The sequence below is a fragment of the Drosophila innubila genome, chromosome X (genome assembly GCF_004354385.1).
Source record: "Drosophila innubila isolate TH190305 chromosome X, UK_Dinn_1.0, whole genome shotgun sequence".
NCBI lineage: Eukaryota > Metazoa > Arthropoda > Insecta > Diptera > Drosophilidae > Drosophila > Drosophila innubila.
The window spans coordinates 14,685,874-14,704,627 of record NC_047626.1 but is presented as its reverse complement, the minus strand read 5'-3'; the positions used below and the strand labels follow the sequence as shown (position 1 = coordinate 14,704,627).

Below are 18,754 nucleotides of genomic sequence, written 5' to 3'. Positions count from 1 at the left end.
ACCGCAGCCGAGTTTGCTCGTCGCCAGTCGCGAACTGAGGCCGCTTGTCAGTTACGAAGCAAACGTCTAGCGTGAAGGTTCAGCAGAAGCGTTTCAATAACACAAGCTGAGGATAAACCGCCGGCAGAAGCAGCAGCAGCAGCAGCAGCAGCGGCAGCACGTGCCCACAACAACAATTATAACAACAACAACAAGCAATTGCAACAAATATCAACAACAACAACAACAACAGCTAACGCGTCCCGGTGTGTAAAAGTCGTGCCATTTCTTGCCTCCACAATTTGACTAGATATTTTTTTTTAAATTTTTTTTTGTGTCTCTCTGTGTGTCTATGTTGTGTTTTGCCTATTTTTGTATAGTGTATAAAGCGAGTGTGTGTGCGAGTGTGTGTGCGAGTGTGTGTGGCATGTGTGTGGTGTGTGTTTGTCGCATGTTGAGTGCCGAAGGTGCTTTAAAAGCAAATCAAAGTGCACAGCCCTGGAAATGTGAAGTGAACAACTAAAAAAAGGGGAAAATAAATAAAAGCAATATTAAAGACAAAAAAAAGGGCGAGAAAGAGGAAGAGTCAGAGAGAAAACGAGAAAGAGAAGTCTGCGAGACACTTGTAGCAATTAGTGCTTTAAGAGGCAAATGGCCAGAACTTGTTGCAGAGCACAAAACACACAGAGTCCATGCCACCAAATGCTCCACAAAATGTCACAAAGTGCAATAATAATTTGGTGACTTTTTATGCTGTGTTGTTACTATTTTTTTGTTTTTGATATTTTAATTTTTGCTTTTTTTTGTGTCTTTGTTGGCCATATACGAATTGTGACCCATATATGGATGTTATAGTTTATATGTACATATTTCTAAAGCCCAAACCTAAATAGTAACAGAGACAGACATAGAGATATATAGAGTGATAATGCCAGGCGAGACTGAGAATCTGTCTACCAAATGTTGCAAGCGTGGGCTGCGTTTCTCATTTCAGACAATTCCCAATTTATAGCGCTAAATTAATCGCTTTTATTGATTGTTGTTATTTGTTTTGCATAAATTTTAAGCCGTCGCCCCGGAAAATCGGCTTCATATTGTAATTTACGGCCAGCTAGAGAACTAGAGATGGATATAGTGCTGCAGAGAGAGAGAGTGAGAGAGAGGTAAAGGTGGTAGAATGATGAAACTTCAGGCAGGTGTCGAGCTTGAGATAAGCGAGAAGCACAGGCAAAATAAACAGAAAACTCGAATCACAAATCACAATGATTAATCCAAGCAGAAAGTGCCTTAGTACTTGTATTAGCGAAGGTCTCGAAGGTGGAGAAAGCAGCCTCCAACTACTTACTTGTATGGAAGTATGTGTTTGACTGTCGGCCAAGCAATTGCAACTGTCACACTGTCACCGTGGCTCAATGAGTCAAAGCAATCGTGAAATCAAAAAAAGCACACACAAATTATTTTATTATACATAAGTATACTCTACATACTTATATACAATGTAGTATTTAATTCTATCATATCACTTGCTATCAATTAGCGCGTCAGTTTTAAAGAGTCATCGAACATGAACATGGAACACGATACGACACATGTTATTTGGGAACTACTTATATTTTTTTATTTTTTTTTTTTGAGTGTCTATGGGGCAGGAAAGGTATGAGAGGGGGGAAGGAGGCAGGCATTCGAAATCAGAGTAGCTGATAGACAACGTCCACATTTGGGGTCCTCACTTAGTCAGCCAACGTTCGTTTTAGCCAGGCACCCACCAAATGCAAAATGCGGCCGAATGTCTAAGAATTTTTGGCAGCAATCAAAATTATTGGCCGGCCACCAATACACAAGATGAACAACAATGACAACGAACATAAAATTAAATAAAAACAACGGCAACGTCTAGGAAAATTAACACATTTTTGTGAGGCAAGACGAAAACAATTTAAAAATATTCATCAAGCGAACAGCGGATAATGTTAAACGACTTGGCCACAAATATTCTTCAATCACACTGCAAATCAAATGCTCTACAAGTTGAGAAGGCTGGCAAAATATAAATCAATTGATCGATTGTTAAATATAGAAAAGAATTCTCGCATTTTGTTAGCAATGAGATGATGCTATGATTTTATGAATATTACCAGTAAAACAAATAAACAACAAGTTTTGAGGAGCATAAATTCTTCTTCAAAAAAGAATTATGGTTGAAAAACAATTTAAAGGGAATTGATTGTCAAATTTGAAAATATCTCTGTGATAAAATTTATGGAGACATTGAAAAACCGGCCGTCTTTAGTTCTAAATTGAAATAAGACAAATTTCTGTTTTCGATGGGAAATAGATTATTCACATTTCTACAAAATAATCTAAAGCATTTTGTCAATATCCGTTTTTAAATTTTAAATTTTCAACAACATCATGACACACTTGTCAAGATAAAAATTGTATATACTTTTTTTTTTTTTTTTTTAATTCTGGGCATTTGCCAAAGTTCTCTCGCAAGGTGTTACAAGTAAGGCCACAACATTAAGGTACTTTTTCTCAGTGTATTTCAAAAATATTTTCTGTGGGAATATATCAAATTGAAAAGTTTTTGTATTTTGTTTTTGAGGCAATGTTAAGTGCTCGTGTGGCATAATTAACGCATACTAACTACAGTGCACTACATAAGTGTGCGTACTCCCAGCATACGCATCTGTCTATCTGTCTGTCAGTCTGTATGTATCTGTTACTGTGCGTGTGTGTATGTGATGGTGTATGTGCAGCTGAGCTTAGGCTTAGAGAAATTCATTTTGGTGGTCATTTGATGTGAAACTTATTTATTTATAAAACACAGAACGCGCAGTCGAGTGTATGAATTCTGTGCTCTGAAACAGGCGAAGACAAGCGACAAATTCAACGATATAAATAAAAATATAAATAAACCAAAAGCAAAAACAAAAACAAGAGTAAAACGCGAAGGCAAACGCAAACATCGACCGTCCGACCGACTGACTGACTGACTCTTTGCTGGTCAGTCCAAAAGCCAAAAAGGTGCAAAACAAGGATATCACAAAAATTTAAATACCAAAAACAAAACAAACCAAATAACAAATATAACGATATATTATAAAAATAAATACAACAAAATTTAAATAATTAGAAGGACAAAACAAAGAGTGCAAAACGAGCCACAACATTTGCTGTGTTGTGTTCTGTTTTATAAAGTATATTTATTTTTTGTTTTTTTTTTTTTTACTTCTTGCGCGTTAATTCCAACAGTTTGGATGCTTTAGCTCCCTTTAAAGTGGGTGAATACCAAAAATTCCACTGAAATTTACAAGAAAAAAGCAAATATATATAACATAAATCGAGTAAAATACAGAAAAAGAACAGAAAAGACTCGCATACGCATACGCAAAGGCAAAACAAAAACCTAAAGCTAAAAAGCAATTAAAAACGAAACAAATTGTGCCGTAAGTCAAGTTGGGGGCTCTCGCCCAACTTCCCACCAAAACAACAAACAACAAACAACAACAACAAGTACAATAACAAGTACAACAATAATACAACAACAAACCCATCGCATCAGTTACAGGAGCAGCAACAGGAATAGAAGCAGCAGGAGAATAAAAGGTAATTTGACAGCGGAAAAAAAACAAACACACACAAAACTATAAATAATTTAATTAACATGTAATAATTGCTAAAGTGAAAATTTGTTAACTGAAACTCGAACTCGCACTCAAACTCGTATTCGTATTCGTATCTGTATTTGAATTTTAAACTACGTGTAACTGAAAACTCGCAAAACTCCGGCAACGCTCGGACTGTAAAGGAAGAAGCAATCAAATATCAAATATCACGCATCCGCCATGTGTGCCATGGTTATAGACAGAACTTCGTGCTGTTGTTGCAGCAACATGTGCACTGACTGCTGTTACTCTCCATGTTTACTTTACGCATTTGCACTTGGTTGCATTTAATTCAATTTGCGGTTGAATTATTCGCCCAATATTCATTGCATATGGGGAAAGTTGAGTAATTGTTAAATACGCGTTAACTTTAAATTGGCGATGATTCACATTATTCATTATATGCATTCTATAATTTTCTGTTAATATTAATTTATTAATTGATTGTTTCTTAGGCATTTCCATAGTGAATAGCACTCACTTAATACCTTTTGAATTAATTATTGACTTGCATTCAGTCTGGTTTTGGACTTTTGCCCCTCATGAGTACGCGTTTAACTGCACGCACTCATCTACTCAGAGCCACACATATGCAGCCACTTGGTATGTAACCCACAAACACTCACTTGTACTCAAGCGGCAGCAAGTTGAAGCGCCACTTCAGAATCCACGCATAAAACACAAATGCAATTTCCAGAACATCTTTTGCTGCTGCCGCTGTTGATGAGCTGCTGTTGTCGGTGATGAGCCACATACATAATTGCCGGATGATTGCCTGGCAGCTTCAACAGTGCTGCACAAAAGTGTGCAGCTTCCTCTTGAATAAGCGCTTGCATTTACCCATGAATTTATAAGCAGTTGAACTACATTTAATTATTTTTTCAACTACCAACTCAGACAATAAAATACGAATTGTTGGTATTTGTTTAATTGTTTATTTTAATGAATCAATATTTATGTTGAACTGTTATGGAGTATTGAAAAAATCATTAATTGACGTCAGTGTGCTGACTAATACAAAGGTTTTTTACTTTCTTGATTGATTTTTTTTTTTTTTTTTTTTGTGTTAATTCATCTCTTCCATAGTGAATACCCGAAATGCAATTGGAGTTTAGTGCTGTGGTATTTATTTAGAAATGCTTAAACGGCACTTAAGTATTTTGACAGAAGTGCGAGCTACTTTGACTAAAACTAATCACGTTGGGGGTACTATAATGCGACACGTTTCATAATCGTATCGTGTCGCGTCGCGTCGTATCGTTTTGTATGTCGAGCATTGTTCGAGTATTGTTAAAGCTGTAAGACCGTTTAGCAGCGGGTCTTAGGCAGAGGCCTCAGATAAGATAAGTGCACTCTCATTGATATATATGGTATATGTACATACTTACGACTTAAGTCTCAAGTATTGGGCGCGAGTGACTTCTATACAATTGTTTGTTCGATTGTTCTTCGTGTCTACACGAAATTATATTGTACAATATTGTATGTTCGATTTGACGAAGCCTAAACAAGTTGTGTACATTGTTAATGCCTGTTCGACATCACACAATCTATTGTGATTGACGCATAACCGCAATTAATAGGCGACATTGCGGCTGAGAATCCTACTTTTTTCTCTCACTTTCTTTCTCTATCTCTGTTTCTCTCTCTCTCTCTCTCTCTCTCTCTGCCACTCACCCGCTAAAGATTTGAATAGTCTGATAAGTTTTGTTTTTTTTGTATGCGTGTGTGTCGATTGTGATAAGATTGAGATAAAGTGTTAACTTAGCCAAGCTTTTTTCTTGCTTACGTATTGTCTCCAAATATAGCCCAGAGGTGTGTCGACTTTTCGACGCCACTGTGGTTCTGTACACTGGCTGCCAACTGGCTGCTCAGCTAAGACACAGCAGAGCACTCGCTTCAAGTGGACTCCACTTCAATGGCACTTAAAGGATTTGCATTTACACAGTGTCAATTACGGGCAATGCAATTTCAAAGCTCCCTTAGCCCCTTTGCCCCTTCGCCCCTTACTATTCCATTTCGTGCTCAGGCTGCTTTTAAACGTGTCTCGCAGTTTATTGCCAAATTAAGATAAATTTGATCAAATTTGCTAGCATTTTGTCATAGCATGCTCTGAGACAAATTGCAAAAAAAAAAAAAAAAAAAAAAAAAATAGAAAATCGAGTGGGGAAATGGAAAATTTTGCCTGACAGCCGAGATGAATTCTTTTGTTAAGGGTACTCCAGATGGGGCTGATTGTCAGCAGGGAAGGATAGGGCCCTAGGGACAATTTACATACAAATGTAAAAAGTAAATACACTCGTACAATCAACCACACGTACACTCGTATGTATCTACTGAGGTTTTACATGCGCCTGACACTCTTTTTAGCTTGCCAACTTGGCTTTATTGGCTAATTTTGAATGTAAGCATTGGGTTATTCATATGCATTTGTTACGACATTTTCCAACAGCATAAAGTGCCAGAGGACTGCATCTGCGACTGAATGCATTCAGCAAAAAAAAAAAAAACGAATCAGAATTTGTATTCATATGTGTTTCATAAGTGTTTTCAGAGATTCGCAGACTGTTCAAAATATTTCCATCTGTCGAGTGAATGCACTCGCTTTAATAGTAATTTATTCATGACTTGTAAGCGAATACACTTGTTTTATTTAAATGAATAAAACGAATAAATTATTACTTCTGAAGCGCATTCACATAATTATGAATACATTTATATTCAATTGAATTTTTTTGGCTTAAATATACAGTTAATAGACTATTAAATCAATACAATTATCCTTGATTGTGCATATAACTTAGTGCCTAAATGTGAATACACTCATTAACTATGAATACACTTGACAATAACACAAACTTATGATTCACGAATACACCTATTTGCATATCCATACACTCACTATTTGTGAATCTCTTCAGTTATTCAAAGCAATTTGTCAGAGCTCAAAGTGCATTTCAGATTTTGCCACTTGACGCAGTACGCATTGACAAAATTCCTTTCGATTATCAAATATTCAAGACTACGATGGGCATTCAACCATTCATTTCTAATTCAAGTCAACTCGAAGGCATTTCTATTTAGCATTTCCATCAAATTTGTCACTCAAGTTGCCAATACAAATTAATTTCTCACTCTCCCTGCCGCCTGTCTCTCTCTCTCTTCTTCTCTCTCCCTGTCTTCTCTCCACCCTCGTTTCTATCTCGCTCTTTCTTATCCCCTCGTTTGCCTCTCAACTATTTGCCATTTTCAATTAACGTTGTTTTGGCTTTGTGCTGTTTCGTTGTTGCTCTAGAGAACTAATTAGAAATTCAATTTATCATATTTTATAATGCCAATCTGAATCTTTTCTACACTTTCATATGGTTATGCTGTCGCTGTCATTTAGTCGCAAAAGCCAGAGAGTTGTTAGCCCACAGATAAATAAGTATAAAAAATTGTTCATATACCATAACATCGAACAAACTCTTCATGTTGCTGTTGTTTTTGCTGTGACAGCTTCTGCGTTAGGCCACAAAATTGCATTGACCATTTGAACTTCAATTTGACATAAATTGCAGACGTTAATTTACCATTAGCACGCTATAATAACAACAACAACAACAACAGCAATAATAATTTGCAGAAAAACAAATGAGTGCCGACAGGTTGGCAGCTTCGATTTGCTTCTGGTTTTTTATGCAAATTGCGTTGCCCAACTGAACCTAAGAGCATACACATTAATAATCAATATGTGTGCGAGTCCGTGACTGTGTCTGTGAGTGTGTCTGTGCGTAGTAACCTTTATGGCTGCCATTTTGTCTAAGTTGAACGAGTTTATGCAACCTGGACTCGAATTTGGATTGATGGAACCAGTCAGAGTTTTCTTCAGTATTTATATGTAAAATATATACATTACTTGTTACCCCTATTTACTTAGAAAACTTTTCAGCTAATATCAAATTAATATTCATGTGTGTGTGTGGGTGTGTGTATGTGTGTATCCACTTAAGTGTGTGTTTTTCACGCTGAGCAGAATGTGCGAAAACCAACTGAGCCAAAATTTCCTCAGCGTATATCATAACACCAAATAAGTTCAAATAAAAGCCACACATGTGTGTGAATTTGCAGCTCTAAAATTTATATGAGATATGAATTATTGCACATACGCACAATTGCACCACAATCTTAACCGCAAAGCTGAATTTACATTAACGACTCGTCGTCAGGTTGACAACAAACTTGAAATTCACTCGAACAAATATTAAAGCACAATATTAAATAATAAATATATATGCATGTATAAATTATGCAGTTTAAATTGCTAGAAATATTTTATAAATTATAAAAGCTCATTTAAAGCTTCGTGTGATTCAATTTGAAGCAGAATATGAATTCAACAAATCTTTGTTTTATTATAATAAATTAAAGTTCATTATCATGGATGACTAATTAATATTTTGGATAGACATAAGGATTGAAGGTTTTTAATTTCATAATTCTTAAAATTTTCGACAATCATGAAAATTAAGTTGTTACTTAAGTTCATTGGTTGCATGCCATAAAGCATATTGCACAGTGGTTTTGTGATTTGATTTGCACATAATTTGTTAAAGTTTGAAAACATGTAATTGAAATTTATTTATTGAGCCCTTAAAGCTGATATATTGTAAAAAACTCATAATTTAAGCAGATTTGCAACACAAATCGCCGGAAAATGAGCAGAATTAAAAAAAAATCGTAATTAACACTTAAAAATTGACACTAACAAGCATTTTTTATTATAATTAAATTTTGGACAAACTTGGGGCATAGTTAGCCTCATAATCCACAATGAATAGTTGTTTTTTTAAGTCTGGTCTGCCAAAGGGTTTCATAGAATCAATTTAAAAATTTTACTTTTACCCACACTATCTTGTTTTAAAGTTGATAAAAATGTAACAGCTTTTTTGTGAAAGTAAAAAGCTGACCGTAGATATGAACAGTTAAAAGCTCAAGGATGAAAATAGACATTTTAAGTTTCTTGAATTGTTTGTCTATAAGCTTGAACTTTAGGATATCCAGCATGTGTTTAAGTCTATAATTTTAAGTCTATATTTTGACTGTCTGCACCAGTGTGCGTTTTAAGCGTATTTTCTAAGGACATCAAGGAGAATGAAAACTGTGGATGAGCGACTGCTTTATGTTGACAGAGATTAGGTGACAATAAGCTTATATAATATATATATATATATATATTAGATAATATAATATATTATATATATAAATTAGGCAGTGGGGGTATTAAAAAAACAAATTAAGAGCACAACAATGTTGCTGTCGCATCTCATCTTATCCAACAGCTGTCAATTGTGTAAATATTTTGTGCCAAAAGTACAAATAGAAATGCTGTCGATAAATCGAAGCACATGACCAGCCTTGCATTAACAGCTGTGACTTGTATCTTTTATATAAACGTACATATAAATATATATACATATATGTAAAAACAAGTGGGAAAGGCTATAGTCGAGATCCCGACCATAGGATACCCGTTACTTATTTCAATATTTATAAAAGTACTTATAGAAATTACTACTCAATAAAAAATACTGCATACTTTTAGGTGATTGTATTGAAATTTTAACTTTATTAATTACTTTAGTTTGCTATAACTCCGGTTCTACTTGTCCGATCTTGCTGCGGTTAAGTGAGATTATAGATACCATTAATAGATGACGTTATTTAATATAAAAACTGTATTATTATTAAGAACTGTGGGTGTGGTGGTTTTTAGCGATTTGCGGGGTCGGAGTGGGGCGTGGCTTATATTTGAAACAAGCTTGATCTGCGTGGGGCATATATAAATCTGTGTGCCAAATTTGGTTACTCTATCTCTTATAGTCTCTGAGATCCTTTTGTTCATACGGACGGACGGACGGACGAACGGACGGACAGACGGACATGGCTATATCGACTCGGCTGTTGAAGCTGATCAAGAATATAAGTATACTTTATGGGGTCGGAGATGCCTCCTTCTCTCTGTTACATACATTCCAACGAACACAATATACCCTTTTACTTTTTTAAGTAACGGGTATAAAAAACAGAAAATTCAATGCTGAAATGCGCAAGGGGAAAAGAAGGCAAACAATTCTTTATTGTAGAAGCTGTCAATTACATTTCAATTACTGACTGCCATTGTAAGATTGTGGTGTTAACAATCCGTAGGATACATTGGGAAACTGCGACTTTCGTAAAGACTTTTCAGTTTTTTAATGACGCTCAACCTGTATCACCATCTGGATAAGCAAATAGGATCTGAATACAGCTAATCATAGTCAGTTTTGCAGCCAAGAAATACGTTTGGAATTGCGTATTGCGAATTGCCAATCACATGGAAATTGAATTCGTTGTATAATGCCTGCAGCTAAGGCAATTGCAAGTCATGTCCTTAGATACGCAGATGTCGATTCTCAGTTCTCTGGTCGAGTCGATCATCTATTGTTTTCGACTTTATCTCAATGTGTGAGTGTGTGTGTGTGTGTTTGTGACATTGCATATGCAATTTGTGAAGCCACAACATCAAACCGCTAAGTCTCGTATCGCACAGTCCGTGTGGCGTTGTTTGAATGACATTTTCGTAGCCCCACTCACAATCACATTCACTATTATTGGCTGTAGCTGCTGCTCTGTTATTAACTTGCCTGTCAACCACACATGTTTGAATACCCAAAACTAACGAGCATATGAACTGATTCACTCCCCGTCATGTCCATTCGTCTGACCTCTATTCAACTATGCGGGCCAACAATGATAGAAGCCTAACCACATTTTTGCATTAATCCTCGTTTAACAGCATTCGAATTTGAGTTCAACACGACATCGACATCGACAGCGGAATCTACTTCGAATATTTTACAATTCTCTTGCCAGCTCCCCATCAAAATGGATTAGCAAATGAATCACATTGCTACAATAAATTTGCATTTAACGAAAGTGCTAAAATACAATGTACATTGTCATCGCTGAAAGCAGTTCATTAAATATCGATAAGCCCGCAAGGTTATCTTACATTAATTTGCAATATCACATTCCCCAAAATGCATTGCACCCTTAAGCAATAGTTAAAATATTTAAAATCGATAATACAAGTGTCTGCAAAATGATAGAAGTTATTCCCTTTTTCGTGGGTGTGTGTTTGTGTGTGTGTGTGTATTCGGAGGGAGATGTATCAGGGCATCATTGATTTTGGTAACCGCATGCTTGCAGTCTATGAATAGAAAATGGAAGCCAAACAATCGAATTCAATTATTTCAAGTAATCCAAGACGACGCTGACAATGAGGCGTATACGTAATTTAGCGTATTCTTACTTGTCGTCGTAGCAAAATGGCAATTGAAGACGCTGCAAATTGCCTGTAGAGCATTTCATCAGTGTTTGCAGAGTATCGTTTGTCTTTATTGTTATCGCTTATCGCTTAGCTCAATTATTGCATAATGAGGCGTATACTTAATATCGAGTATCTTCATCTTAGGGAAGGCTAACGAAATCTAAAACGCTGCAAACTGTTGAGGTTGCTTAAGCAATTTATAGTTTATTGTATTTGTAACTTGTAATTCACTCAGTGTTGTATAACATCACATCAAATATCAAAATTAATTTTAAACCCTGGATATTTCACTGATTGAAAGGTGTTGAGTATGACTGACAACTGTGGAAAAATGCTTGGACTTATATAAAAGATACTGCAATGTCGCAATTTTATTTTTCAGACATATTTTCGTATTTACACAAATCGGTTGTTATAAATTCGTTTTTAATATAAATAAAATTATAAAGAGTTGATACATTTGGTACAAACAAAATTAATTCAAAATGTATAATATATTATTATTATCTATATTTAAAGAATTTAATTATTTTGACATTTGAAAGCAACCATTTTCTTTGTCTGGGTTGTAAACTTTTTTTTAGAATATGAATATAATGAATATTTTTTAAAGATTTTGTATGCTGAGTGCAAAAAAAGGCTAAAAACGAAAAGGAACGAAGACTAATATGACTGCAAGGTTATATTGCTCATACAAATATTCACATCCTAAAAATCTCTAAAAGCAACCCAAAATTTTGTGTTCCGAAAAAAAATTAATAAAATTTTAAATTTATTGACTTAAATTAAATTATTTCTCATGTTGATATTGAATGCATTATTATATTTAGCATAAAATAAAAACGTTTTTAAATTTAAAAATTTATTTTTGGCAGTCCACTCTAGTGACTTAGAAAATATGTTTGTGAAATTTAATTGTCAGGTATTGATCCCAAATGTTATATATGTATTAAATTAGATTTTAAATTAAATTTCTCATATTGTTTACATTTGTTTTGATGGATTACATAACTGAATCTCATTCTGAATCTCAATTGTTCATTGTAATTTTAATTGGTTAGATATTGCTTGGTTTTGTACTGCCCACTTGTAGGAAGACAGCTTTTCAGTTCCCTCAGTGCACAGTGTGGAAGGGAATATGGTTGTGGAAAACCTCAGCTGACCTGTTGTTGCCACTTGCTACCGCCACGTTTTACAGCTCATTGTGCAGAGGACAAAGGCGGAATGCTTTCATTAAGGCCATCAAAGCAGCCAGCTGGCGTGGCAGCAGCAACAGCAGCAGCAACTGCTCCTCATAGCAATGCAACTAAGTAATCTTGGTGCCTTTAGCCATATCCATGTGGTTGAAGTACAATATCAACATTATCATTTTCGTTACGAGTATGCAACGTCATGATGAAGTTTATGCTCGTGTTATGCTTGTGTTGTATGAATGTTTGTATGTGTGTGTGTTTGTGTTTGTATTTGTGTGTATATTTGCCGCATCCCAATGCTTAGTCCTTTGTAACGTCGTGTCCTGTCGGGCGTAGACTTCAAAGCGTTTTGTTTTTTTGCTCTCCACTTTTGGCCGTGTAGTTCTTGCCACTTCCATTTTGTTTTGTATTCACCTGAAATTTATACCGCCCACAAACTCTGCAACTGGCAGCAAATGTTTTGTGCCAGTTGACGCTCAATTTAAAATTATTTATGTACAAGTATTACGCACAATTATGCGAAACAAAAATCGAAAGACAAATAAAACAGCACAAAAGTGAGCCAAATACAGAACTGATGAAATACTGGCTAGAACTTAAGCCAGAAAATGGCGCAAAAAATGGACACACAAAAATAAAAACCAAACGACCAAACGCAGTCATAAGCACATCAATCAATCGTTATAATGGCCATTATATCATTCAAAATGTATGCCAAAATTGCCCTTTAATTACACTAAACAGCAAGTCTCAGTCAAAGTCAAATTGCCATAAAAATAGAGCTGTAGCAACATTTTCATTTATTATTCTATTAATAAGAATATTATGAATGTTGGCAAAACTTTTCACAGTTCATTCATTCACTTTGTTGTATAGTGTTTTATTAGCAAATATTTGATGTTTTTGCTTTTTTTTTGGTTTGTTTAATTTTTCATTTTTGTACCATTAAAAAATCTTATTAATACGTAAATTTTTATGGCCAGATTCAATTGGAAATCTGTTTTCGCTCAAACAAAATAACTCGCTAATCAAATAATCAAATTAAAGAGCCCGAAAGAACACATAGCAAAAGCAACAACAACACTCAAAGCAAAACAACAAAAGCTTAAAATGTAGGGCCACAAGAATCCGCAAGATTTTGCCAATTTGTTTATGAACTGTTTTGTCTTTTTGTCAGTATTTTTGGTCAAAGCGTAGCAATAAATTTTTCAAGTTGAAGTGTAATTTTTAAAAACATTTTCTGACTACATTAAAATTAAAATTTTGATGTCTCACGATATGGCATTCTTAATATAGGTATTCTTAATTGTAATATAATAAATCCACTTATGTAATAGTATTTAATATTCGTCTAACCAATGATAGCTTTTCTTTCTTTTCTAAATGTAGTCTCGAGTTGTATTCTCTTAAGTTTGCCTCAACCTCTAAATTAATTCGAATTCCGACAACTTCATATTGTTTTAATGAGAAGCCTTTATTGTAATTTACTCTTATTATGCTTGATATTTGTAATGTTTTTGTATACAACTATAGTTGTTGTTTTGGTTGAATGGTCCTCGAAAAGATTATTGCAAAACCGTTGAATTCAATCCCTCTGCTTATTTGAAATTCCTTTTATTCAGCTTTTGTTGTTGTCCAGCTAGCTGGTGGATGCCACCAGGTGGCAGCTACCTGTTGTGCATGAATTTGCAATGAGTTTTTGATTAGCTTTTGACACACATGAGCAAAAAGCCAGCAAGCATCATGCACTAACTAATATAATCTCCTATGGCGGCTTTTAGTGTAGAATGCAAAAGTTTTTGAGGACATTTTTAAGTTTGGTTATGGTCAGTTTTCAATGTGTGTGTGTGTGTGTGTGTGTGTGTGTGTGTGTGTGTGCGCTATTTGTGTGTGCAATGAGTTTATAAAGTTCCGCAAAGTGCAAATAATAATTAATTAAGTCGAACTCTATTTAGTTGAGCTAAGCCACAAAGAGAACAAGTTAAAGTGGTATACATAGCTGAAAGTGATAGACTAGAAAGCACCCTATTAAATGTTAAATTCACGAATTTGTCACAGATAAAAGTAGATTCAACTGTTGAAAAGAGGTTGTATATAAAAAAAAATGAAATGATTTTAATGATGATATCAATAGTCCAAAGTTCTTGGAAAGAGTATTCCATTTCTATATCAATTTCAAACGATAAAGTGCTTCACATCGCATGCATCAAAAGTTGTTGAATTATAGAAAGGGAGATAGTGACAGCTTATCCATTGAAGTACAAGCATTATCGCCCTTGGTTACTTTGTCCGATAGCTGGTTAATGTGAATGTTATTGGCTTTTAAACAAACTGATAAGCTTTTCAAATCAAATATCAAGTTAGTTGTTAACTCCAGTACAACGCTTTGATTATGATTTTGATTTACAATGGTTAAATCGTTATCATTTTCTGCCGTTGAAGCTGCACAGTTTATGAATACATTGAATATATTGATAGTATATTGACTATAAAAAGATGTGGATTCAACTGCGAGTGTAAATGTTACATACATATTCTGCAGTCGAATAGTTCGATAAAGTTTTTAACTATCAATAATTTTATAAAATAATATAAAATTTTAGTGTTGCAAAAAAGTAGTTCAATTGTGAATATATATCGAGTAAATCGATAAGTTGGTCTTTCACTTCTTGAAGTTATTATATTAACTAAACTTCGATATTATCGATAAGTGTTGACTTGTTATGAAATCGATTAATATGTAGTTTATATAAAGGAACACAGAAACACCAACTCGATAGCTATACCCTGTAAAAGTTAACTTTCTAAGTGGTAGTGACAGTGGGCGGATGTCGAATGCAAAATGTTGAGGTGACAACAAAGTCGAGCTAAACTTTTTGGTCTAATTGAATCATGACAAAGTTTAACATTATCGAGTGTAGGCACAGTTAAAGTTCGGTGCCATTTACAAAGTTGCAGGCCCACAAAATTACACGCTGTGCATGCAATTAGAGTCCAGGTGACTGGCAAACCGAGCTAGCAAATTCAACTACATGCAATCCCCAACAGTTAGAGACATACACACACACAGACAAAGACACAGACAAAGACACAGACACACACATACACACACCTTCGGCCCCCTTTGGCTCTTTGTCAACTCTTTAGCTTCGACTGGCAAACTGGACCTCCATGGCATTTGAAATATGCACTGCTTATTGTGCTACCTATGCACCCAAAAGCCAATTATGACTAAGCACCTGTGATGAGTGTCTTTAGTCGATGTTGCCGCTGTTGCAGCTGCTAGTGCCGTTGTCGTTGGCGTTAACGTTGGCGTTGACGTGGCCAAAGCAATATTCCAACATTCAGGCCGATCCTACCCTATTCTTTGCTACCTCATTTGTTCCAGTTAAGCTCTGCCGGAAACTCGCCAAGAATGCATCGAGTTCGTTGCATGTTTGATTATGATTGGTTTGACATCATTGAACCGTGGCTGTCAACCTTTAGGTTGCTTTCGTAATAATAATAAAATATTAACAATATCAAAGGTACACTGACAAAACGAAGTATAGCATTAAAACCGAAGGTATTACAAATTCAAGGAAATAAGTACGATTATTAAGTTGTTTCAGTAATCAAACTATAAGGCCTGTTTTTCAATGTCTTAACAACCCTTTATTATATGCAATGGCTAATTAATTCAACATATAGGGTTTAATGACTTATTTACCATTGATAGAAAAAAATTCACATTTAAAAAACTTTACATTAAAGCGAAAGTCTTTGAATATCAAATTAAACTCTGCTATTTATATTCTGCTTAAGAAATTGTACGATATATAGTACTGACTTGTTTCACAAATGTCAACCTTCAATGTTTTTAAAACCTTTTAATTGTCAAAATATTTCTCGAGAAATTTGCTAAAAACTACATTTAATTTATTTTTCATTTAATAAATCCGCATAAAATAAAATTGAATTGAATTTTACTCTTGTATGAAATATACCAATATTGTTGATTCAAAAAACATGTAAAAAAAAATATATATATAAACTTTCTGACACAACAGGAATATCGAGATTTTGTGAGGTTGCTTTTTAATAGCAATTTTCGACCCAATCTCTACGGATTTGTGGATCACACATTTTCCCTTTAAAAGCATAAAAAAGTCTTTTTATTCGAAAAACTTTAATTTATCAATTGAAATTTGACAATTTTTTTTATTATAATTAGACGCAATATAAAATATTATTCCTGTATTATTTTAGTAATTTATTTATTTTCATACACCTTATAAATATATATATATGGCTTAAACCTCTTACAGATGTTGGTAACTAACTTTTGACCAAATACGAGTGCTCGTTGCATAATCCATTCGACTTAAAAAACTTTGACCACCGTGCAACTTTTCGAGAATATATAGTAACAAACAGAACAGAAACTCTTTAGTTTGTCAAGCTTCAAGCTATTTTTTTTTTTAAGTCCGCTCCAGTCATTGGTCAGCCATTAAAAATGTACAAAAGGTATGCACGCCACATTGAGCTAAAAATGGGCGACGTATTGCGTACAACGTACAACACATCCATCCTCTTCAGGGCCCAATATAAATGTACTTGTTAACAATCCACTACAGTTACTTGCACGTACTTTTTACGTTTCGCATTTGCTGCAGAAAGTGAGCAACGAATTGGAAAACGAATGAACGTAGCTCGTGTCAATTTGATTTAATAATGAGTGGCATTTGCAACGAATGGTTGAAACTTTCAATGCTGACACAAAATTGCAACACAATTGTGAGAAGTTTTCGGTTCGAGGTTGTTTTTCCGTTTTTTTCGAACAAGATATGGTGGGAGGTGTACAAATGTCTTGAATTGGAAGATAGTTTATAGCATTTGTAGATTTGTTGTGTTTTGTTTTTTCTGTGAGGTAAACTCTTTCATACCAAGATTCAGTTTGTCTTATTTAAACTCCCTCATATCTTCATTGAAAATCGGGATGACAAAAACTTAACCCCAATTGATCTTTTATATTTCCTATTATTCTCCACTACTATTTTCTTTTATCAACACATTATATTTATAAAATAAGGAAATCAGGGAGATTTAATACTATGCTTGAAGAAATATAAGCGCTTTAAAAACCAAAAGTTTTTTAAATTTAAACCCAATTTATAATGCAGCAGTTTCAATCAATATTTCTTTTCGACTCATCTCAGAATATTTGATTGAGCTTTTATTTTTTGCTACTTGAGCTCAAAATAGATCCCTATGAATTGACAACTAAAAACTTAGCCTTATCTATCTTAAACGTTTACTACCTATTTTCTTTGATACCAAAGTTGTGTTTTGAAAACTAAGAAAATTTAAGTCATTTGTATGGCACAGTTTCTGTTATTAAATGTCACTAGATGTTATCAATATTCCACTCAAAGGACTTTACTGATTTCAACAAAATATTGATTGGGTATTATGTTAACTCGATCCTTATTCTTTTATATATTTTTTTTCTTTTAGCAATAAATAAATACATCGATTTAGATAATACAGCTATACTAATTATCAACTCAAGTATTTTAAAATCTATGAAATTTCAATTATACAACATTTAACTGTTGTCATTTGTATGGCACAGTTTCTGTTATTAAATGTCACTAGATTTTGATTTCAACAAAATATTGATTGTGTATTATGTTAACTCGATCCATATTCTTTCTTATTTTTATTTTAGCGATATAAGAATATACATTGATTTAGATACTACAGCTATACTAATTATCAACTCAAATATTTTTAAAAATATTTAATTGTTGTCGAATTTCCATGCACAATTCGCTGTGTGTTTTGGAAGCTGGCTCTTTAGTCGCTCACTGGCCACAGAATGAACTGCGTGTGGTTTCTGCTCACTTTGTTTGTTTGCGCAATTTTAATGCCTCGACATTTTATTAGCGTGTTGCTGTGCCTTCGTTCGTCACGTATACGCAGCGTGCGACTGAACCATTTTTTTTGAATCTTTTTTTTTTTTTTAGATTTTTTGTTGTTGTACTCTTGCTTTCCCGATTGGCAATGCTGCTGGCGTCGTCGCCTCGTAAGTCTTTCATCATTTTTATTGGTTTTCTTTTGGTGGCTGCTTTCAACAAGTCCCTCTCCACCGCGCTGTCCCCCAAACCACAGACTCCCCCACATTGTGTTTGTATTCAAAATTTATTAATTCTGCGGGCCCGCAGCTGCTTTAAAGTAAAAATCCCCTGTGCATTTACACACACACATAGTACATGATTAATTACGTGTGTAGTACGTGTGTTAGTAGCAAGAAAAGTTGCAGCAGGGGCGTTGTTAACCGATAAATGATGGCGCCAAAGTTTGTTGGACGCATGGGTTTCTTGGTTTTTGGCATCTTATGGGATTGCAAGGAGTGGAGGTGAAGTTTGGCTGAGACGCATCTGTGGTTGGCATAATGAGTGCTGTCATTAGCTTGTTTTATGTCGCTAATCAAGTTGACCACGCCCACTTTGCTGGCATACGCTTGTCTAGCTAATGTCTAAAAGCTGGGCAAGAAATGCCATTAAAGCTAAATGAAAACA

General features: G+C 34.6%; 1 long non-coding RNA gene across 1 annotated transcript; it reads left to right on the top strand.

The window, feature by feature from the left end:
• LOC117793368 lies at nt 1–3,587 on the top strand. The gene is made up of 2 exons (XR_004618256.1): nt 1–245; nt 3,235–3,587. It is a non-coding gene; the product is annotated as an uncharacterized LOC117793368 (long non-coding RNA).
• Nucleotides 3,588–18,754: the final 15,167 nt, after the last annotated feature.